The following is a 23,384-nucleotide window of genomic DNA, read 5'->3' on the forward strand; positions in this document are numbered from 1 at the left end:
AGTGCTGACAGCTAAGTACTTTTGAAGACTAAAATTATATGTTACTACTCTTTAAATGTATTATTTGAAGTCCCATCTCTTCACAATGCAAATAGAAAGCATTCTTCGTTTCTTCCTTCATAAGAAAGTAGACCAACTAAAAATTACAAACAACACATTCCCCTTTGAATGGGAAATCTTGAATAATAAAGTGCAAAGATGGCAGTCTTCCCTGCTGCAGCGGCTCCCATGCTTATGCAGTTTAATGATAGTGAGAAGCTACTGTAGTTGTTGTAGTCCACAGATAACACATTAAAGTGTAGCTCTGGGTGAGAAATAACCTGACATCAAAGTCTCTCAAGAAAAACACATTCATTAGACATGAAAACAACATGAGAGAAAAGTTTGAGTTTGCCCTCAAAAGAAGTGTGAAATGTCAAGACTCTGAGGTCTCACTAAATCCTAGAGAGCCAAGAACAACCTTCTGTCTTTGATAAAGCTTCTTTGGTGTGACAGAGTTGAATACTTAAAGAATTATGTCACATTTAACCCAGATCACAGGTTATGGTCTCCACTGAATGCTCATACAGCAAGTCCCCCGAGGAGACACGAAAATGGTGCTGTCTGCTAATAATGTGACTTCCCATCCTGTCAGGAAGGAGATAGCTAATGCAACAAACTTTCCTCTAAGGAGAAAAAGAAGACATTTATATAACTGAGCTTCTGAAGGATCAAGCACCGAGAGTGATGAATGAATTTACTATTCCTTCTATGTGATGTTAAGGAAGGAGGTAGAGTCAAAGCCAAGGATCTTAGTTTTCATTTCCATTTATCCTTCAGCTCATTAAAGCATTCATAAGCAACCAACTCACTTTGCTTATGCACAGTACTCTGGTAGTATTCTTCCAAAAGGCCTATGTAGCACTGCTCTATCATTAAGTCTCTAAACAGTAAGTAGAAAATCAGCACATGAGACTGGTTTTCTGCTAGGCTGAACGACAACTCTCAGAACTCTCTTCCCCACGTGGTTCAGGTTAAGGGTGGCCAGAAGGAATTCACGTAAGATCCCAGAACGCAGTTGTAACAGTAGCCTTATTATACCCAGAAGGAGCCTCCACAGCTCATGAATTCTGCTGCTTACTGGATGGCGCCCCTTGCCGAATTGCAGCAGCAGAATGCTCTTGAATTCCGTTGACTCTCACCCAATCTTCTCTTTCATTTCTTCCAGGTATACATGCGGCTCTGCAGCAAAGAGCGCCACATAGCCTCTTGCTCTTCCTTGTCATCATAGTTAGATGTGTGGAGAGTCTAATGCAGGTTCAGCTTGCTCTTAAGGAGTTGATTTGTCCCTCCAGTTCTAGTTTATCCCTGCTACAAATCCAGCTTTCTTATCACTACCTGTCCTGCTGCCCCACAGTGACTACAATGTGTTCCAATGGCAGATACAAAGCTTTTCTCTGACTTCTTTATCTTCATGGTACTTGCTTGGTAATTTTTTTCTCCAATTTATTGCCCATCTCTTCTACACTTTTACTTCCATAGCATTTCTTACACAATCAGAACATCTAATTTTTACAGTAAATCACTTGTCTAGATCTTTCATTCCCTGTTTAAACCTATCTTACAATTTGATGGGTCAGTAGTTTGGACAGAACTTTAACAGGTGGTTCTTCTCTCCTCAAGTGGTGACTGGCTCACTAGGTCATACGCGACAGCTACTTGGCCTATCCTGAAGGTCCTCGACATCTTTAGTCATACGCATGACACCTATGCAGCGACATCTGAAAGCTGAACTGCACTTGGTCCTTCTACCTCTCCTGTGGTCTTTGCACAAGGTATCTGAGCTTCTTAAGCTCAGAATTCTAAAAGAACAGGAAGCTGTCAGTCCGCTTAAAGACTAGCCTGGCACCAGCACAGCATCTGGTGTACCTGATTGGTCATGCAGAGACCATCACTGTACCCCACCGCAGAGCCTTGTTGAAATACTGAAGCGATTTTGTTAGATGTCTGTTCTTCCTTTGTGATGCTCCTCACCACCTCACTACCTTGTGCCATTTTCTGTTTGTCACTTATCGATGCGTGGCAGTTATTTCATGTGATCCTTTTACTTAGCCATTTTCCACTCCTCTAATGAGATCTCATCACTCTTCAGGAGTAGGACTGGTTTCTTGTACACCTAACCCTTATTCTCCACTGTCCCTAAGCCTATGGTCTTTGGGACATTCAGAGACAAGAAACTGGAACTGAAGTATACTGTGGTGCTTTATTTCTTGAGAATGTCCTATCACAGTGAGCAACTAACAGAGAGGATGCCAATGGCTCTCCCTCACAATTTCAGCCCCAGGCTCCTTTTATGGGAACCAAGACTATAGACACCGATGGTTTTCTCACTCATTACTGCATCAATATTCACCATAAGCCTAAGTTTAAAAGTAATGGGCAAGAACTTCCTTCTTTAAAAAAAAGTTTAATGTAGACATAATTCCCCCCCGACAAACAAGCTGCAAGAGAATACCACAAAGAGTTCCTACCATACTCATAATGAAATGATCAGAACTAGAAACTCGCATTTAATATAATAATATTAAGGAAATTATAGATCTTATTCAAATTTGACACATTTCACTTATTTTTAATCATAAGTTCTTTATGAAGAGGGACTTCAGAAAATCTCCCTACAGAGTTACTTTATTGCTATAGAATGATGTCTCCACCGTAATTGCATGTCATTGCTTCAGGAGTAGCCATCCTTGGAAGTGGCTTTGATAATCTGGGCTTCATTTTTCACATGGCTCCCTCCCAGTAGTTCAGGTGGCCCTGAATAAAATGATGAACACCGTGTCTAACTTAGGCCTATTCTGCCCACCTGTAGTGTTCCTCCAAACTGTTTTCCTCTCTGGCTGGAAACAAGTTTTCAATCCCTCGAGTAACTTTGGAGACTATGTGTGGAAACCATGCTGTTCTGTTATCTTCAACAGAACCTCAGTCAGCTTGGATCCCAGACAAGGACACGAGAGTGCCTTCGCTACGTACTTCACATGCTAAATGCAGTTATGTGAGCAGAATATAAATATAAGGCCCTATACTGCTTTGGCCATTTTGCTATGGCAGCTACCTGTCTATGATCTAAGGCAGCACACATGCATACATGTAAATAGTAAGAGGTTAAAATGCAGTTTTAGAAGGTACTTATAGTAGCCACAATGATACAAATTTTCTCAGTAGAAATCTAACAGAATTTATAAAGTTTAATGGATACAATTGTTAAAGTTTATCGAAAGACATTAGAAACAGAGAACAATATAGAAGAACATGGAAAAAGTGACAGAGACAGAGGGAGAGGGGATTGGGAATGATGATGTCCACGTACGCATAGAGGAAGATTCAGTGATGCCAAGATGTCACTTCTCATCGAGTTACACTAAATATTAAGTACATATCCTATCATCAATGAGACAGCTCATGAAATTCGACAAGATTAGTTTAAATAGATATAGAATAAAAATAGCCAAAATAACAAGGATGAACCCAATGCAAGTAGGGTGGGATAATCCGTTTTTCTAAGTAACATATTTTTATTGTTGTTTTGGTTAAATATTAGGATCATGCTAACATGACAATTGTGCTGAGATAGATAAAGACCAAATGCACCAGAATGCAGAGCCCTGAAATAGGTCCATGCGTGTGTAGAAATATGATATATGATGAATCAGATGGAAAGGAAAGACCATTTGATAAATGGAAAGAATTTGTCATCCAAAATTAGATCTGATTTGAAGGGGAAATGCAAAGCTTTTTAAAACTCTCAAAAGGAATATTAAATAATATCTTTATGGGCTAAAAGTAGAGTGATTTTTTTTAAAACAAAACACATGGGACATGAACCTAAGAATAAATGACTGACTACACCAAAGTTATGAATCTTCATATTAAAATACATCACCAAAAAGTGAAAAGAAAAGCGACAAAATTCTACCAAACCAATACAAAGAACTAAATCTGATAAAAGAATGATCAAAACATATGAAGAAATACAGGTTGATAAGAACGAAAATATACTGCTGATAGAAGTATTAATTACAAAAAAAACTGAAGAAATAAGAGACAAAAACCCTAAATGGCTACATGTGAAGGATGCATAAATATATTTAGTATCATGAAAATCAACAGTGAAAATTAGTATGCACTTGAATATGGATGAATCTCAAACATAGTATGTTGAATTAAAAAGCAAGCCTTGGAAATCTCATTTTTATGTGTACAATTTATATCATTTCAAAACACTATACTCTTTTAGATGCATGTTAAAATTATAATAAGGATAAGTTACTACAAACCATGAAAATTATAAAAAGGGTGAGTTAATACAAACCATGAAAACCAGAATAACAATTGCTTCATAGACATTTCTGGGAATATAAATAGAAGTTTCTCAGCTCAATGTGGGAAGGAAAAGGTAAAAACAACCAGGAAAACGTTCCTGAGGACAATGAGTGGAGATGAGTTTTGAAAAAAAGTAAGATTGATGGGAATGAAAGATAGAGAGGAAGAAAAAGCAAGAGAAACAGCAAGGAAGTTAGAGGCATTTAGCCAAGTGCAGAGAGTAAACACAACTGAAATGAGCATTGCGCGTGTGCAGGGGGAGCAATGGGTAGACACATGAGATATGTACACACATAGGCATACAGTGTATAAATACAGACAAATGTCATAAATTAGACAGGTGAATGTTGTGTAGCATATTATTTACAAACAATAACAAAACATCTAATACTCTTAATTGTAAATTCCATATTGATTCTTAGAAAGTGATTTCACCAATTATTGACAAAGTCATATCTTTGACCAATTCAACCACGACTTGATGATTTAACTTACTTCCAAAATCAACTAGTTTTCTATGACAAAATTATTTTCTTTCTTTTCTTCTCAACAGCTTTATTGAGAAATAAATGATATACCAGGAACTTGACATACCTCTAAAGTTTCTGCATACCTTTGTTTTGTTTTAGTTTTACTTTTAGTTTCTATACGTGTGCGTAAAGAACACATTTAGTATGGAGCCTCTTGACAGAGTTTGGAGTCTATTATTACCTATACACACTTATTCTACAGCAGAGATCCAAACATATTCGTGTAACATTGTAAACATTGACCAATTATCCATTTCCACTTCTTTATATGCACTGCTAGCCACTATTACATGCTTCTATGAGTTCGACTATTACCAACACTTCCTACACATGGACTCTCAACATTTGCCCACCTGTGACTGATTTTATCACTTAGCACAATGGCCAATCCACATGGAGCAGGATTTCCTTACTTTAAAAGACTGAATAGTATTCCATTGTATCTATACTCCACATTTTTGTTATACATTTATCAGTCACTACATACTTAAATCATTTACACTTCTTGGCTCTTTTGAATAATGCTGCAATGCACATGAGAGTGAAGGTATCTTGGGATTTTTACTTTAATTCCTTTGGCTATCCAAGTTATGACCAGAAAGTATGGTCAGTGCTTAAATTTTATGTCTATGTATGTGCTATCATAGCTCCTTGATTTCCTGCATCAGTTTAACACATTTACCTTTCATGATTCTTTGGAGAAGAGCCAGAAGCCACACAGTGCAGATCCAGTGAATAAGGTGGATGAGAACACATCATGAGGTTTTTATGAGCCTGCTCTCTTGTTGGATGGCACTCACACTGGACTCAGCATGCACCATATTTTTTACATCATATCTCATGAAGTCATGAAAGAGGACTTCGAGGACTGGTTCAAAAAGTGGGATATGGAATGATGGGATAAGTGTGTTTGAAGGCAGGAGTGACAGTTGTGATGGGAATTAATGGCAGTGTATCTTTTATTATGATAAATTATTTTATATTTAAGTATGCACCATATATGTCAATCACACCTCAGATACCTAGAAGAGGAATTGCTAGATTATATGATAGTTCTATTTTTAATTTTTCAAGGAAATTATGCCACCTTTAAACAACTTTTCACCCTTGTAAAACCAACATCTGTTAATCTAAAGTCTTTTACAGCTTCCGCACTATTATATTGCAGTTGCACTTTTTTTTTATCAGTGATGCAAACAACTTCTTTGCTCATGGGATAATGGTTTTGAATATTGAAAGAATAATTTTTCAAGTTTAGCACTATCCACTATATGATTCCACACTCAAAACACTTCCTAGTTTAATGTGAATTTTTCACTTTCCTAAAACCAAACAGTCAACAAAGTCAAACCCCACTTTGTAGCATTAGCTTGTTGCCAGAGTGCACATACTGACTGATTTCAAGTTAAAAATGTAAAGTTAATGAATGTGAATGTGGGGAAAGATGTGCACCAGTGTCCTGTCATGTACGATCTCCACCACAAGACACATCATAAAACAATAACCTCAAGGGCAAAGCTAAGAAATATGGGTAGTAAAATAATTCAAAATGGATGATTTTTAATACATAAATTTTTAAATTTCAAGTAATTTTTAAGTAGTAAGCTTTAAATATTTTTAAATTGGTTTATATAATTTCCTTTTTAATAATGGCTCTTTAAAATAACTGACTTTCAAAATTTCTGAGACTTTGACCATTGGCTCTTGTGAACAGTTGCTGGTGTCCAGCAGCCCCTTCAGGGATGGACTAGAGCAAGACCAGGAGAAACACTGGCAGATCTTACTGAAATTCAGTAGGATGTCGGATATGCTAGATTCCTTGCACGTGGACATGACGTTCTGAGTAACTGAATATGAGTAGAAGCAATGACCATCATTTTTATGTTTGGCTAATAACTCTCCACAGGCTTCTGTCCCTCACCTAAGCTCAGAACCAGCTTTCCCCATATACCTTCTGCATGGATATGATCCTGTAATCCTAGGACAGAGAGATACAAGAAACAAGGAACCTAACTCTTTAACAACTGTGAAGGACAGGATCCCCTCCCACTTGGTGTTTCTACCCACATACATACCCAGTCAAGTGATGACCAGAACAGGCTTGATATGAGCAAGAGAAAGAGTTACCCTTTTTAAGTTACTGAGATTTCAGGATTCATTAGTTGTAGCAGTTACTGCTTTCTAGCCTCCACAAATATAAAGTCAATAGAGGGTTTTGTTTTGTTTTGCAATAGGTTTCCTAGCTGTGTTTTGTGTTTATCTTCATTGCTTAATCCATCTCCTTCCTTCAGGTTTAAGTTCCAGCTTGGAGACTGGATAACAGACCAAGGGACAGAGAAATGTATCCTTTTGGATAGTCCCACACAGATAGGAATAATATTGGAAAACAAAATCAATTGACTTGTTCTTTAAGAGCCTTTTCTATGAGAAACAGCCTCGAAGCCTGAGGATATAAAATTCATTAGAGCCATCAGAGAAGAGTTAAGTGAGAAATCATAGATATCCTGGAAGGAACACATGTCCTAATAGATCAAATTTTTACCCTTGAGTAATGACACTACAGAAAATAGCCAGTAACAGCAAGACATAGAAACAAATTTTTAGCAAATCAGGCCTCCCCAAGGAAACATCAGTCAATCTCCCAGAGGAAAGCCACCCAGCAGCACAGCCTGTGAGCAATGGTCCAAGCTCAGACATGTCCTCCCCCTCCCCCACCCCCCCAAAGGGTTGCAGCTCAGCCACCTGACATTTTTTTCTCTGCCTGGGGCATCTTTATTCCTTCTTTCTTTTTATTGGGAATACTTCCACATAACTTTATCAATATCCTGCACAATTTGGTATCTCTTCTTTCTTTCGCTTTTAGTGGGATCCTTCCAAATGCTTCTGAAATGGCGAACTTTCCACTCTATTGATATAGCTCATTGCCACTAGTCTGAGAGGATGGAAAGCACACGAGGAGATGCGGAGAAAAAGTAAAGCTTTATTTAACATTGGTGGACCAGTCTGCGTTCCTATGTGGAAGACTGGCCCTGTCCAACACTTGAACAAAGAAGATGTACACTCTGGGGGGGGTGCTACAAGTGAGGCATCTTTGGTATACATTCATTGGTTACAGAAATTGATGCATCAGCGAACCAGCTCAATCATGGTGTTGGTTCACACATGATATTGGCAACATGTTCATTGGATGATTTTAAACGAGGTTCTCATTTACATTCTGGTAAAATGACAAAACCCTTCTAGAGACAGACATTCCTGAGATGCAGAAGTTGGCTCGGGCATGTTCCGGCAGGTGAGGTGGGACGGACCCAGACATGTTGAACAAAGAACATTTCAAGTAGGGACTCTCCCATAGTAAGTCCATCTTGAACTACAGAAGCAAAATTTCCATGCAAAATTTCCTTTCACTTCCAGGCCTGAGCTCTTTTTCTGTGTTTTGTGATCCTCTGGTGGGTGGAAAGATATACAGACATCTCTCCAAGGTCTGTCCTTGTTAACAACCTTCAAATGCAGACAGACAGATGTGTCACTGTCATCGTCAACCATGGGGTCTGGGATTCCAATCTCAAAACTTTGTCTGTTTTCTCCCACCTCCTACATTTTTAAGAGATTAAGAGACAGGTCCTAGGAAAGCAATATGAAATTAAAAGTAGCTCAAAGAATATTTAATGATATATTCAGACCAAAATTAACTGAGATATGAAATATTTAAAATGCTTCATTTAAATTATAAGATCCTTTTCATACATGCATCAGAATGCTAAATAAATGTCTTACCTTATAAAAGACTGGCAAAAACTGTTACAGCAATCAGGTCCAAAAAGATATCCTTTCAAAACTAGCTATGAGGTTTTCTATTTTCAATATTTTTAATCATCATTGCAGGACATTTATCCTTTCTCCTCTGTGTTAATGTACAACAAAAATTGGAAAGCCTAACATTTGGTATCATCAAAGAATAATGTAGAGATTTTTAACATAGAAGACTCAGCTGTTGTTATTCTTAGACTCAAGCTTCTGTGGGTTTTAGGAAGAACTATGAAGACAATGTCGTCTTTATGCTACCCATTATCTATTCAGCACTGTCTGCTAAATGTCCTCTCTGTGCCAAGTGTCTCTTGATGCTTTGGGAAAGTATTCGCTGTTGATGACCTGGTTTAATTAGATCAGAGCATTTCTCTAAATGCAATGATTGATACAGGGACACCAAATAATCTTATCAGACAGGGCAAGCCATATGATTATTTTTTCCCATGGAACCTTTACTAGCAACTATATCCTTATTTCTTTTACTTTGGTCTCTTCCTCAATCTTCCCAAGATATCTTCCAAATAAATGATGTGTGTAAACATTTTTATTTTAGTCTCTACTTTCAAGAGTATAGAAGACAAGGCCAAGATGCATTATAACCCATCATCTTCCAAGCAGAGAAAATTAGTTTTTGAAACATAGTGCAAATAAATTTACCTCTGGCTAAAAACATCAGAATGGCTTTATTTTACTACAAATAAAAGTCAAAACTGCTTTTTGTGATAGTCTGTTCAGGCTTCCATAGACTGTGACTTGGCCAACCTCTGAAGCTTTCTTCCTCAAAACCCTCTCGTTTACACTAATCTAGTTACCTTCACCTTCCTTTTGCAACTGAAATGCATTAAGACTATTTTTTTTACTCAGAATATTTTTAGCTGATGCTGTTGGGTTTTGCTTTTGGACAATATTTTTAGGACATTTTCTTGACTGTTTCTTTGTGTAGATTTTACTCATAAAAAGTTACCTTTCAAGGGCTGGGGATTTAGCTCAGGGGTTCCAGTGCCTGTTCTGCAAGCACAATCCTGAGTTTGACACCTAGTACAAAAAAAAAGAGAAGAAAACACAATAAAATAAAATGGTTTATTAAAAAAATTACCTTTCAAAAAGATGACTCCACCACCTTGTCTAAAGCACTCATCTTGACTAATTATCTATCATAATCTTATACTTGATGTTTGTAAACATCTGCATATATTTTACTAAGAACCTTGTTGAGAATGAAGAGCAGAGCCATTAGAACATCTGAGAGGGGACAACCAGGGAGAGGCTGGAACCAGTAAGAGGATGTAGTGACATTGTCTGACCCTTGCTTGAACAGCAGCAGAAAAGCTGGATATGGTGACTCATACCTGTGCACCCATACTCTGAGAGTCTGAGGCAGGTGGATAACAAGTTCCAGCCTAGCCACGCAACTTAGCAACTTAGCGAAATCCTGACTCAAAATTAAAAATTTAAAAAGGAATTTTGGGATGTAGCTCATTGCAAATGTTCTGGGTTCAAACACAGGCCTTGCTCTTCTCAGTTAAAAGACATTAAATGTTTTTTAAGTGAGCTTGAATTAGGGTTTTTTTTTCCATCGAGTTTAATAATAGAAACTCCATCAGACTAAGGAATGTTAGTAGGGGAAATAGGCAAAGAAGAAAAAATAAGATGTGGCTTAGAGAATTGTTTTACGTATCATAAACACACCAAAGCAGAGCAAAGAATAATAAGTCTAATATGCCTCAAAATATTTAAAGCAAAAATTTTTTATTCAGTTCTTTGGCATAAATTACAAATGACAATGCGCACTGCCCTCCTCTGGAGTGTTGCGCGTGTCTGAACGGGTGAACCGGCATCCGGTGTGATGGCGGAGGGAGGACCCGGATGACTGCGGGCTTCTTTTGGCTTTTTCATGCAGGAGACACACCAAACATGGCAAGTGTCTGCTCTAGTCATAAAAGCTGTCAATTAAACAATGGGGAAATAAAACAACGCATTTAACAGGGGATATCAGAATAACAAAGACACATATTCAGGGTGGAGTGCGAAAGAGAAAGGCGTCAGTATTCTCGTTTTGAGGGAGAGGAAATAAATACCAAGCGATGGTGACGAGACCAAAGTGCCTGCAAGGTATATAGCTGGAAGCCCTAAGAATTACAGAGTGACTTTCGGAGTCACGCTCAGGCATGAGCCATCGCAATGTCTCTGGTACGACATCTGAAAGCTAGAACTAGAAGCAATGTAAAGAATACACACCTGGGCTGCAGGTATAGCTTGGTGGTGCTGCCAATTGCCTTGCAAGCACAAGGTCCTGAGTTCCATCCCCGGTATTAAAAAAACACACACGCTATACTCATTTCAATACCCATCTGACAATTATTACAATAGTAATTCAACCCTTTTGAGCAGTCTGTACCTATGGGGTACTGTTCTATGAATCCACCAACAACTCCACGGAGTAGGTATCATTAAGTTCCCATTTTATAAATGAAGTGAGTTAAACAGGAACAGTACTTATTCCTCTGACAGAAGAATGGCAAAGCCTCCAAAAAGGATAACTAAGATCAAATGCTAAAAAGTACAAAGCAGGTTGAAGAATTTAAGCTCTATGGAGTTTGGTCCTTACCCAAATTTGGGTGGGTCTGCCCGTTTTTTGGACCCCAATTATTGGAAATATTTTCTTGGGGTTTACTTATTTAATACATAAAAGTATGAACAAACTAGATGAAATAAGGAACTCCATAATTTTCAGAGCATTAGAATGTGGCGGTTTGTATCCAGCATAAGGGCAAAACTTTCAGTGTCAAAGAAGAGGCTCGTGAAACTGGGCGACTAAGAAGATCAAATGGCAAAGAATGCAATAAGGCCAGATTGTGCATGACAGAGAAAACAACAATGTGCCGGTTAAGAGATAAAAATAGGAGTTGAAAGAATTTAATCCATGCAAGATTTTTTCCCTATGAAATAAGTCGTTTTGAGGAGCTTCTTGAAAAATAAAAATGTATTTCCTTTCAGAAAAGGAAAAAATGGAAACAAAGTCTTTGTAAATAGGGAGGGGTGGAAGGGTTGAAAGGAGGGCAAGGGAATAGGGAAAAAATAAGAACCAAGATACATCATGTATAGGTACAAATTCCCAATGATGAATGTCATCATATTATATAACTAAAATATACAAATAAACTTAATAAAAATAAATAAAAACTTATTTATTGAAATGAGATTTTTAGGCAAAGTGTTGAAATACTTTCAACTTAACATGAATTTGCTTTAAGTTGTAGCACTTTCATTGTGAAGTACAGGTGATGTAACTAAAAGCCTTTGTCTTATCACAATCCAACGGAGATCTAAAAATGTAAGGAAATAAAGATTTGCAAACTCAAATACCCTGCTTGCTAGCCTCCTATATATTAAAGAAAAATCCTCCTTCTCCATACTTTACTTTGCCTCATATACACCTTTTGAAGTATCTGAATATTTGTCCACTGACAAGTTTCTACTTGGAAATCAAATTGTGACTATACTGAAGAAGCAGATCCTAGTGATGAAGAGAGGCCCCATGGGAGTGCACCAAGAGGTTCTGCCGGAACCAAAACCTAAGGAGACCCTCTCAGCCCACGCAATTTCTCTTGGTTTGGCCTATGTATGCTTCAGTGCCCAGCAAGAGGTAAAGAGCGATAAGATTTGACTTGAAAAATTCTGATTTCCTAGGGACACTTCCAAAATAGAACAGTACAGAATTGTCTTCTTGGCTGGTCAGTGGAGAGAAGGTAAGAGACTTCCTCAGTTATCCTCACTTTTGCTGTGAAATTTTAAGTAGTTGAGTTTCCAGATACCTCTCCAGAAAGATATGAGGGCCTAGTCCTAAGGCTGCAGGAACATAGGCAAGGGCTCTCCTTCACTCAGGCAGAGAAGGTGTAGAGATCCATCAAAATAAAAATTTTTTGCAATAACCTCAACTGTAAGGAGCAACAGCCACTGCAGCCTGGAGTAGAGACTCCCTGGCTCTTGGCTTGGTATCTCGGTAACATAAGACTGATCGTTTTTACTTGCCCCTTTTACCTGTCTTTTTATATTTTCAAATTATTGTGATGAACAGTAATAACCAACTATGAAATACCATATAACGAGTACAGTAAATCCATATGAAATCCTGTTATGTGATTCCAGCCTTCCTGCCTCTTTTTCTTGTTGGCTTGTGCCAACACACCTGGTGAAGTTCAGAAGGTGCAGCTGGAGTCCTACTTTGAGCCTTTTAAGAAAATGAATTGAAGGCTAAAATTCAAAGCAAAGTGACCCTTGCACAACCTGAAACCCAAAAGTTTCCCAAGGCTCTTCTCTGAATTAAATGTCCAGGTTTCAAAAATACATACATGGCATTTGAATGAGGTTCAGAGCAGCTGGTCAGAAAATGGAATTGAACAAAAGAAGGGCAAACTTAAACTCAGTAAAAAAGCAAGCAATCCAACAACAAAAGAAGGCAGACAATGGCCCTGTGACCAAGCTGAGCTTTTCAGGCCTTCCAGGGAGCAAGGACTGGAAGGATTGGCAATAGTGTGACTAATTAGGGAATCTAGGAAATCAGATGTCAAAGCAGCATTTGGTATCCCAGACATGACTTGAGCAGCTGTAGAGCTGTCAACTTTTCTAGAAACACCATAAAACTTTCAGGTGCATTTTAAAGCCACTGTCCCTCAGCAACCCGGTGGTGTTTCTCAGGATCACTCCTGTGACTTTTTCTTTGAATGTGCACTGAGATTAGGACAGTTCTACCCCACCTACAGTTCCCTTCAATTTACAAAACAGCAACCTTCTGTAGCCCTGGAATTTTTAAATTTTCATCACATTCTTAACACTATTCTTTCTCTCGTTGAGTTTATTGGTACTTTTTAGGTATACAGTATGGTTACGTTCATCATTGGGATCTTGTACCTCTACATGACAGGTCTTGGTTCTCATTTTTCCCCATACCCCTGCCCTTCCTTCACCCCCTCCACCCTGCCCTATTTACAAAAACTTTGTTTCCATTTTTCATTTTTCTCATATTTTTCTTTTCACTTATTTCCTTTCCCCTACCCTTCCCACTTCCCTTACACCTTTAGCCCTTTTCTTCCTATTTCACATTGCAACACTATTTTTTTTTCCATAGGGGTCTATTATACATCCAAGGTTGCACAAGTTACTGTCACTAAAAATATGGAAGTACATCACATTATCCATGTAATTTATGATCTTTTTTGGACATGAGATTTGCAAATCTCAAATGATGCTGTAACAGTACAAAATTGTTCTGAAAGCCACTTAGCTTTAATTACATTCTTCTTCTATCTGCTCCAAGAATAGAAAATCCTAGAGTGCAAGACCATGTCTTCTGTGTCCCCTGTGGCACTTCGCACTGTGCAGAGCACAGCAGGTACACAAGGAATAATGGACGGTTTATAGGATTAATCAGTTGGGAACCTGAAGCGCCTGCTTCTCTTCCTGGGTTAGGCTCCCTGGTAGCACCAGACATGGAGGTAGGTAGCAAATGCCATGCATCTGTCCTAAAGAAATCATTCCTATTTTGAAGGGAAGTTTATCTTATTTTTGCCCCTCTCTTTTGAAAGCTATAGGGTCGCTTTCCCCCACCGTTGGGTAGTGTATGCTAATGAAGGTCCAGCAGGGAGTTATTTGCCAAGGTTCCTGGCCATCCTGATCGGCATCTGTACTACACCACCAGTGCTCTCCTACTGGACTCACTGGGCATCGCACAGATACTAAAGCACATTGTAGAATCCATTTTTGTGTTAGATGACACCACACAAGCTTGTGCAAATGCACACATACCACACAAACAAAGCACAAGACAACTGTGAACAACAAAAAGTGACAGCCCAGTTGGTAATTTTTCCTCTAGCAGAATGGAAGCAAAGATCAAGGATAGGCGCAGTTCTCTTGCAATGATTCAAAGAAATGTAGCTAATCAAACTACACAGAACATGTAGGAAAGAATGTTTCCGCTTTCTGGACTTTATTGTTAAGGAAAATGCACAGTGGAGTCTGCTCATCTCGAGTTGTATTTTATAGGATGTTTTTGTTAGTCCTATCCAAAGAAAATAATAAGATTCAATCATTCGTCTGCCTGGCTGATGTTTAGGAACCTTCTATATTTTGAGCACTAACAATAAAAGCTGAAGATATAGTGTTGGACAAAAGTGGAGGCTCCTGTCCTTCACATAAATATAATTAATGATGACTCCTATATACCATTCCTTATACTACAGTAATTTAATTTACATAGATTATATATGTATTATCTATAGCTAGTAATCACTATAATGTGTGATTACAGTAAGAGTGTGGTAGAGTAATAACACTTGCACTGAATGAGACTGAATGATATCGGAAGAGTTAAAGATTGGCTGTTCAAAGAAAGCCTGAATGAGGAGGTAAGATTTATTCTGGAAGCTGAATTGCAGGAAACGGGGAGCACAGCTGGCAAAAAGAGCAAACATGAAGGCCATTCTTTACTTAATTTATTTCTGAGCACGACCCCACTGATCCTTGGCCCGGATGGTCATCCTCGGTCATGAGAATTGCGTCTGAGTGTGACTTCCCTTTAGACAGTTCATCCTTTCCCCTGGCCTGAATGTGCGAAAGAACAGACGTACAGCAGAGTGCTTGTTTCTTAGAGTGAATAAAATAGGAGATAGCATCAGAAGATCGCTGCCCAGGTAATGTCTCCAACCCTCCTGCAGTAACGCCCCTGCGGTCTGGGAAAGTGAGAATACCTTTGAGGGCCTAGAAGGCAGAGGGTGGCTGGAGGCAGGGGAGTCGGTGTTTTTACTGCTCTGAGAGCACAGCCCACCATGGAGCAGACCAAGCCCAACTCGCAGAGGTAGCTCTTTGACAGTTTTTATTGCTTTCAATTTAACTTCTCAGCCAAATTCTCTCCTCTACAATAGCATGCCTTCCCATTTCCTCAAAACAGAGGGAAGAAGCCAAGAGGCACCTTGCAGCCAAAGTTTCTATTCCTTATCCTTACAGGTTTCTGAATATATTTTATTCTTAGTGCTCTTATATCTGAAAAACTTCAGTATCACACTTCAAAAAGCAAAGAATTCTGGAATCAGGCTATCTGGATTCAAATCCTGAAGACATTGCCTGCTGGGTTGTACAATGTGGAAGAGGTGCTATCCATCCGAGATTTCGTTTTCTTACTATAAAAGAGTAGGTAGGTATATCATTTCATAGGACAGCTGTAGGCATTAAAAGGTCTTCCATGCAAAGTCAGAATGAACCGCACCTCATGAGCAGAGTGCACTTCTGTGAAGCTGAAAGTCATGGCAGTAAGAAGAGGAGGACAGGATGGAGTGGGCAACATCAGGGCTCAACCCTCCAAGTCTGCCTTGCAAGCTTCAAGGACATTTGGCTTTTACCAGATATTTTGACCCTTACAGCCAATTTTAAAAGGCCTACATTAAGAGAAAAGAAAAAAAAACAGCATGTTCTCCTTTCACGTTTTCAGCAGTGTTTTCAGAAGGATCTAAAAGGGCTCAGAGATCGAAAATACATTTGTTTCTGTTAAATATTAAAACAAGTGTGAAGAAAGAGCAAATAAAGCTATGTTGCAAGCATCTGGCCATTTTTACCATTTTGTTTTTGGATTGCTCACAGCTAGGTAAGAAACAGAAGAGAGAATTCACTTTAAAAGTTTGAGGCTCTTTCTGAGGTCACTACTGATTCTGCTTTAACAGTAGGACCTCCAGGTTATTAATAATTATTCAATAAGAGGTCTACATGAAATAAAGGCACTATTTTAGGCTTCTCCCTAGATGCTTATAAACATTTATTATTTTATGTCCTTCTGTTCTCCTTTTCTATTAGAATAAATTTTTCCAAAGCCAGTGACCAGGTCTGCTCTTTTAATGTGCCAACAGCAGAACTGACTTGTATGGTATTGGTTATTCATCTAATGTCCCTTGCCTATTTCTCTGTAGACTGGGGACCTGGTGAATGTTTCAAATCCATGGAGTACTGTATTACTAATCATTATTTTCTCAATGCCTGGCATAATTCCTGAAAATTTGGCTTCTTGTGAAGTTTGATTAAGAGAAAATTAAAATGAAAGAAAAATATGTAAAAATGTTAGGAACTGTGATAGAAATATAACACAGAATAACAAAAGGAGAAAATCATACCCAGTACATTAGCATATGCTAATAATATTACTTAAAAGAAAATTAAAAATAGTATTCCAACTAGCAATGAAGGGCTAATGAGAGTTTACTTTTTACATGTATTAAAATATGAAGATAACTAGTTTATCATTGTACAAAAGCATAAAGAGATCCACAGATAAGGTGAGAGCCAAATGAAGGTCTTACTATTAGTTTGGTTTCCCTTTGTGCTACATCTCAGAGCCTAATTAGAAGGTGAAAACAGTAAAGGACTCTCATTCCGGTACAGCACTATAGGCTGCAGGGGTCCAAAGCTGCCTGTCTCCTCTGCCTGTATTTGAGATTTATCATGGGTGTCCCCGGCCCCATGATCTGGAATCAATTCTCCCCAAGATGTTCTGTGGTCCCAAATATTATGACAGTGCTATTTTTACAATGATAAGATTTAGAAGCAAGTCTTTTGTGTTCAGAAAGGACTAGAAGTACCACCATTACAGCAAATACAATCCTGAAGGCATACACACACACACACACACACACACACACTCCACCGCCACCTCAGATACCCTCCTTATCTGTGGATATGCAGATATTCATGAATCAAATATTTTAGAAGGGATTTCAACAGCTTAGTAGCATGACTTCTCTTTCTCCAATGAATGCTCACAACTGTGGCACTTGTAGCTGGGATAAAAGCATAAGCGACATTCTTCTGTATTCCTGGCAAGGAAAAGGAAACCAAAGCAGCCAAGGAAAGTCACAGCAGTGGACTGTGGAGATCCTGGAAACCTCTTGTCCTCCAGGGAAAGGGCCCAGAATCAGAGAACAGTAATAATTCTGTTGTGAGGGAAACCATTTACCTAAGCACAGCCACAGGCCCCAGCTCTGCCTGCCACCAATAAGAAGAGATAAGAATATCTGAGAGTTTTCATTTTGTTTTGTTGAATATTGAAAGAGAGAAGTCTTTTAGTATGAGCACAGGTTTTTTTCTTTTCTTCTTTTCTTCTTTAAAATCTGTGATGGTAATCTTAAAATTTGGAATTATCAAAGGCACAAAGAAACCAAGTGCCTTTAAAGAATTTCATAAAATTTATCTACTCCCATTTACTGTCAGCAATTAAAAAATAGCCCCAGCCTTCTGTCCTTATACCCTTAACCAGGCTTCTGAGAGCTGTGCCTGCAAACGGGCACATTAGTTTACCATGCTCACTTGGTTTTCCACACATCTCAGGCCCTGGAAGAGTTTTAGAGAACCCAGTGTTCTGAATTTTTTGTTTGCTTGTTTTATTTTGTATTGTTTTATGGTCCTGAGGATTAACATCAAGGCCTTTGCACTGAGCTGCACTCCCAAACAATTGTTTTGAGACAGGGTCAAGGTTGTTAAATTGCCAAGCCTGGGTCTGAATTAGTGATCCTCCTGCCTCAGCCTCCCAGAGTACTGGGATTATAGTTATGCACCAACATGCCCAGCCATCTCCTCTCTTAATCCCAACTTTTTTACATTGGAGGAAAAGCCAATGATTTTCTGAACATTTTTATTCTGTCCATAAATTGCTGTAAGGATTGCTTATAATAATCATATATTGGGTTCAAATGGTATGATAGAATTTTCACAATTTTTTAAAAACTCGCCGGGACTTCCACTTCATTGAATTACGTCATTGGAGAATTTTTAAAGTGAGCTGGGGGACCACTGACCATCTATCTATCTTTGCTAATGACCTTACATAAAGACAAAGTAAACTTCCTCTTGTCTTCCCACTAGGAGTAAGCGGAAAGGGCACACACCGAAGTTGAGGGGTAGATAGGGGCACAATCGTCCTTGATGTTTATTTGCAAAGGAATGGCTCTCAGGTCCTTAAGAAACACAGTCTTAGGCTGCAAAATGGAAAAGGGCGTTGAAAATGTTTTACATAGCTCAAAGTTACAAAGAAAGAGATTATAATCACAGTCTCCTAAACTGTATGATGTAAGAAGAAAAGGGAGGGAAGTGCCTTCAGGGGCACTAGGGTTCCGTAAGGACTGAGGTGAGAGAGACCAAGGGCCCAGAGGCAGGTAATTTAGTCTAAAAGTTAGGATGAGGGAAAATTAAGGCTACCTTGGTCAATCCTTCCTACAACACAGATGAGATACCCATGTACAAATGAGAAAACTAGGACAAAGACTGATCTTAGACCTAATTCATAGACTGCAACAATCTGAAGCCTTCCTCCAACTCGCATCCCTCCTCCCACCACCCCCAGGTGCAAATTGAGTGTCTTTTTACTGTTTGTCAGGGACACGTTCAGTGCATGTGAAGGCTCAGCTGAGGTTTGAGGGGGAATCGAAGGAAGGAAATGCAGAGAAGGAGGGGTGGTCAGTCCTCATCACCCACTCCACTTTACACAATTTCCAACTTCATGCGCAGACCTCCGTAGACGACACACGAGGTGGAGGAGATAGAGACCTGGGTGAGATTAGTGTGAATGGAAACAAAATGAATGGAGCAAACTTTAGGCAAAAATGCAAGGAGCTCAAAGTAGAGAGGCAGGAGAACGTGATTTTAGGCCCAGCAAGACCGAAATTGGAATAACTGAGAAAGAGAGAAAAGTTAAGGGAAAATATGTGAATTAAGCATTATACAAGTCAACTTTGAGATGCACTGACTAAAAAGTGATAACTTTGGAATGTTAGGTCCGTATTATACATAAAAACTGGGGCTGTCAAGGTGCAATTTGGAAGCTGTTACATCCCTGTGAAAGTAATTACCTCCCTAAAAGATGAACGTCTAGAGAGAAGGACAGAAGGCAAGAGGAATTTTGAAGAATATCATAATTGAGGATCAAGCTAGGAGGAGGAGAAAGAAAAACAAGGAGGGAGAGTAAGGAATGAACAGGATCCTCAAGAAGTAGTGAAAGAACTCAGAGAGTATCACATAATAGAAACCAAAGCAACAAGAGTTTTATTCAGAAACGGGTTCCTAAGAGTCAAATGATGCAGTGAAGAGAGTGGAAGTCGGCATGATTACTTCATGAGAGAAATTTCAATAAAGTCGTAAAGATGGAAATCAAATTACACAGGGGAAAAACAACTAGTAAATCCATAGAAAGCATAGGTATTGGGACATGGTTAATTAAGCAGTGAGAAGTGATAAGTTTAGGTGCAAATAAAACAAAAAAAAGCAAAGAACCTTTGTTTTGCGATATAAGGGGAAAGCATTAATCCTGGGCCCAATAGATTCATAGAAACTTCTACAGTTTTTGTATACAAATTGCAAATCTGTACCCCAAAAATGTATGAATCCATAAAAGCAGTCCTTGTCTCCCTACCACACTGTGGTTCTTACATTTCTAATGTGTAGTATTCATAAAGGGGGAGTCCGATCCAGGGAATTCCAGCCTTGTATTAGTATAGAAGGGTTATTCCTCACAGCATACTCTCCAACCCAAGACCTTTAGCTTGTTACTCTTTGCAGACATTCTACTGGGAACCACGAGACGACTTTAGGTGGGTTGAAGTCTCTAGGTTTTCAAGGAAGGATGTTATTCTCAAGAAGATCTTGGAAACTGGCAGTAGTTGTCACACTCAAACCCAAAGGATGTTTGCAGAGCATCAGATGAGTAACTTGACACCTTATCCAGTGCACGTTGTCCAGGTGATGGGTGCTTATTTTCAGATAATTACTATTTGCCTGGTCTTAAAGATCCTTACTCTCTGCTCTGGATTTATCAGGCACAGATTTCATCAAATAAATGACTTCATTGTTCTGAAGTTTTTGCACCCATCTATGTATTCCAGCTATAGCTAGCAGATGCACTTGGAGGAAGGCAATACATATCTTTCTACCTCAGCTTCCCAAAACCACTTAAAACAATCCATTTCTTTAAAGCAGGCCCACACAAGGTCAACGGTTTAGAAGATTATTTCCACTTCCGATATCTTATCTTTAACCTTTGTGTCCCTCTTCTGCAGTTCCCCTGAAAGCAAGCCTCCTCTAGCTTCCATGTCTTTCACCTGGAAAACGATCTCTTTATTGTTCTATTTTTATGTTTTCAATTCACCTTTCCATGACCATTCTAAATATGCTTCTCCTGGAAGCATTTTCATTGATACCTCTGTTATCTAGGACTCAGAAAAGGCCTAGGGGACAAGAACAATTAAAAGCAGAGATCAATATTTTCCATGACTTTTGTGGTTTTGGCTCAAATGAAAATGGCCCGCATCTCAATCCTGCATGAGCACATGGAAAATTTTTAAACCAAATGAGAAACAAATACAATTAAACTCAAAAGGCTATATGTTGATATTAGAAATAAGTATATAGAAATATAAAAGTATATGTATATCTCATATATGTATACCTCATCCATTCTCAGTTCAACTTCAAAGGACCCAAGTGAAATAACTCTTCAGAAATACTTTCTACAGGAAAAAAGAAAATTCACATCAAGGAACACATGAAGGACCCTGTGATACAAGAAGCAAAGGTGCTACTAAATATTCGGTGGATATTTGAAACATTGAAAGCTTTCAGATTCCTGTTTAATGTCAGTGGCTAGAACCTAAGAAGGAATGTTATTGACCACACTTAAGGTGACCAAGCATTATTTAAGTTGCTATATTATCTTCAAAAATTATCACTGTCCAATGCTTGATGCAAGACAAATTTATTCTGGGAGTCACAGGGGTGGGGTGTGTGGACACTGCTGCTCGGACCTCATGACGTCGGAGCAAGGCTGATATTCTTATCCAAGTCCAGCAAAGGAGAAAAATGCAATTTTTATAGTTCTTTGTCTGCTTCACACACACACACATACTCAAAAGATCCATTATTGTGCATGTACCTTTTGCCTCTCCTTTTGAAAAGCCACATAATGAAGAGAGATTTATCCACTTTAAAGTGCTGCCTGTGCACAAAGTGAAACCTGCTTTCGTCCTGGCTTCTAACATTGCTCTTGCTCCAAGCCTTGTAAAGCCTGCGTGAGCCAGACCACTTACCGTTTGCCCTTGTACTCTCGGCCCACGGGGCAGGGAGGGGCAGCTGGGTGTGCAATCTGTCAGCTATTGTACGGCCTAATGACGCACAAGAATAAAGGTTCCCTGGGCGGACGTTCTCCACATCCGGGCATCGGGCATCGAAGGAGGCTGTGCCTATTCCAGCAGGTCTGAGGAGACTGCAGTCGGCCAAGCTCCTCTGGCTACAGGGCTGACCTGTCAGTCAGTGACAAGAGGTGACCACACCAATGGCTTCTTTTCCCCTTTGAGCAGTATTTAAGGTCTGTGTTTATTCCAAAGGCCAGATGCACTTTAGCTACAGTTACTTCCCCCAAAGCCTGCTTTAGTCCTTTGTGGAATAACATCCTCTAAGTTGATAAATGCTGACTGCTGAGAAAGAGACAAAGAAAAAGACTCATAGTGAGAAGGGCAGATGTAAAGGAAAGAAACCAGGGAGCCAGGCGAAGGTGTTGCGCTCTCTTCTCTCTCCCTCTCTCCCTCCCTCCCCTTCCCTCCCCACCCCCCTCCCTCTACTCCATCCAAGAAAGCTTTAGTACTAACTGAAGATTCGGAGAGCCATGCCATGGGTGTGTGTGGGCTGAGCGGGTACAGACCGGCTACAAAAGCAGATCCCCAGGAGCTGGGCCCAGGAGTGCCACTTGTGAATGTTACTGAAAAAATGCACGGGCCAACGGCGGTACACAAGCAAGCACAATGGGAAGAGCGGATGTGATGGCTGCATCTTATTTTTATTAACATGCACGAATACCAGGCTCTCTGACAGGAATGGGAGTAGCAAGAATCTGTCATCTCGTGTCTCTGATACGGTGGTGTGTGGTATTGTGGTGTGTATGCCTCCATATGTGTGCTTTGGGGGGTGTTGCAAACAGCAACTGTTGCTGCATGTTCTTCAGGGCAGCATTAATAAGTAGTTTGGAGCATAAAAAAAATCATCAATGGGCTGAGAGTCTGGAAAAACATTAAAATGATGATGATGCTGGTGTTTGCCCTTAGCTATGCTGGGAGCTATGAGTGCACAGAAATCAGAGGAGGAACGAGGAGAGAGCAGTTGCTGGAGTGCAGCCTCCTAAACACCATGCCTCCCAAGCAGGCCGTCGGGGTCGGAGGGCGGTGGTGCATGGTGTCTCTCTGTGGGTGTGACCTGCGGTGTGTGCAGGGCTCTCATCACCCTGAGACGTATGCTCAGATTGCAGCATGCAACGGATCACTCTTGAAATCACACAAATGCCACGTTCCTATATCTTACCCACACCCACCAGATACTTGATTCAGGTCATGTGTGACAGCAACCAGAACGGTGAAATTTTAAAACACCCTAGAAATGGAGAATCACTCTTCTAGCCAATGCAGGGGCTGGACTGGATGAAATTAAATATTAAATATTTCCTTCTTCCCCTGAGATATTCTATTTAATCCCAGCAACCACCGACTATCCACAGATAAAAAGTAGCCTAAAAAATTCTCTGTCCTCAGACATTTATACCGTAAGTTAAACTGAAGTCAGTATGTTACCTACCATAGGGATATTTTCCACTTTAAACACATGGCT

General features: G+C 39.4%; 1 long non-coding RNA gene across 2 annotated transcripts; it reads right to left on the reverse strand.

Annotated features, from left to right (window-relative positions):
* Positions 1–7,961: 7,961 nt before the first annotated feature.
* Positions 7,962–21,945, reverse strand: LOC104867796. 2 transcript variants are annotated; one of them, XR_781857.1, is made up of 3 exons: positions 21,818–21,945; positions 9,667–9,737; positions 7,962–8,393 (listed from the first exon to the last, which is right to left on the reverse strand). It is a non-coding gene; the product is annotated as an uncharacterized LOC104867796 (long non-coding RNA). The 2 variants fall into 2 exon arrangements; XR_004518106.1 differs by having other exon boundaries at positions 7,962–8,516.
* Positions 21,946–23,384: the final 1,439 nt, after the last annotated feature.

This window comes from Fukomys damarensis, unplaced genomic scaffold, assembly GCF_012274545.1.
Source record: "Fukomys damarensis isolate Sample0158 unplaced genomic scaffold, DMR_v1.0_HiC HiC_scaffold_3, whole genome shotgun sequence".
Classification (NCBI taxonomy): domain Eukaryota; kingdom Metazoa; phylum Chordata; class Mammalia; order Rodentia; family Bathyergidae; genus Fukomys; species Fukomys damarensis.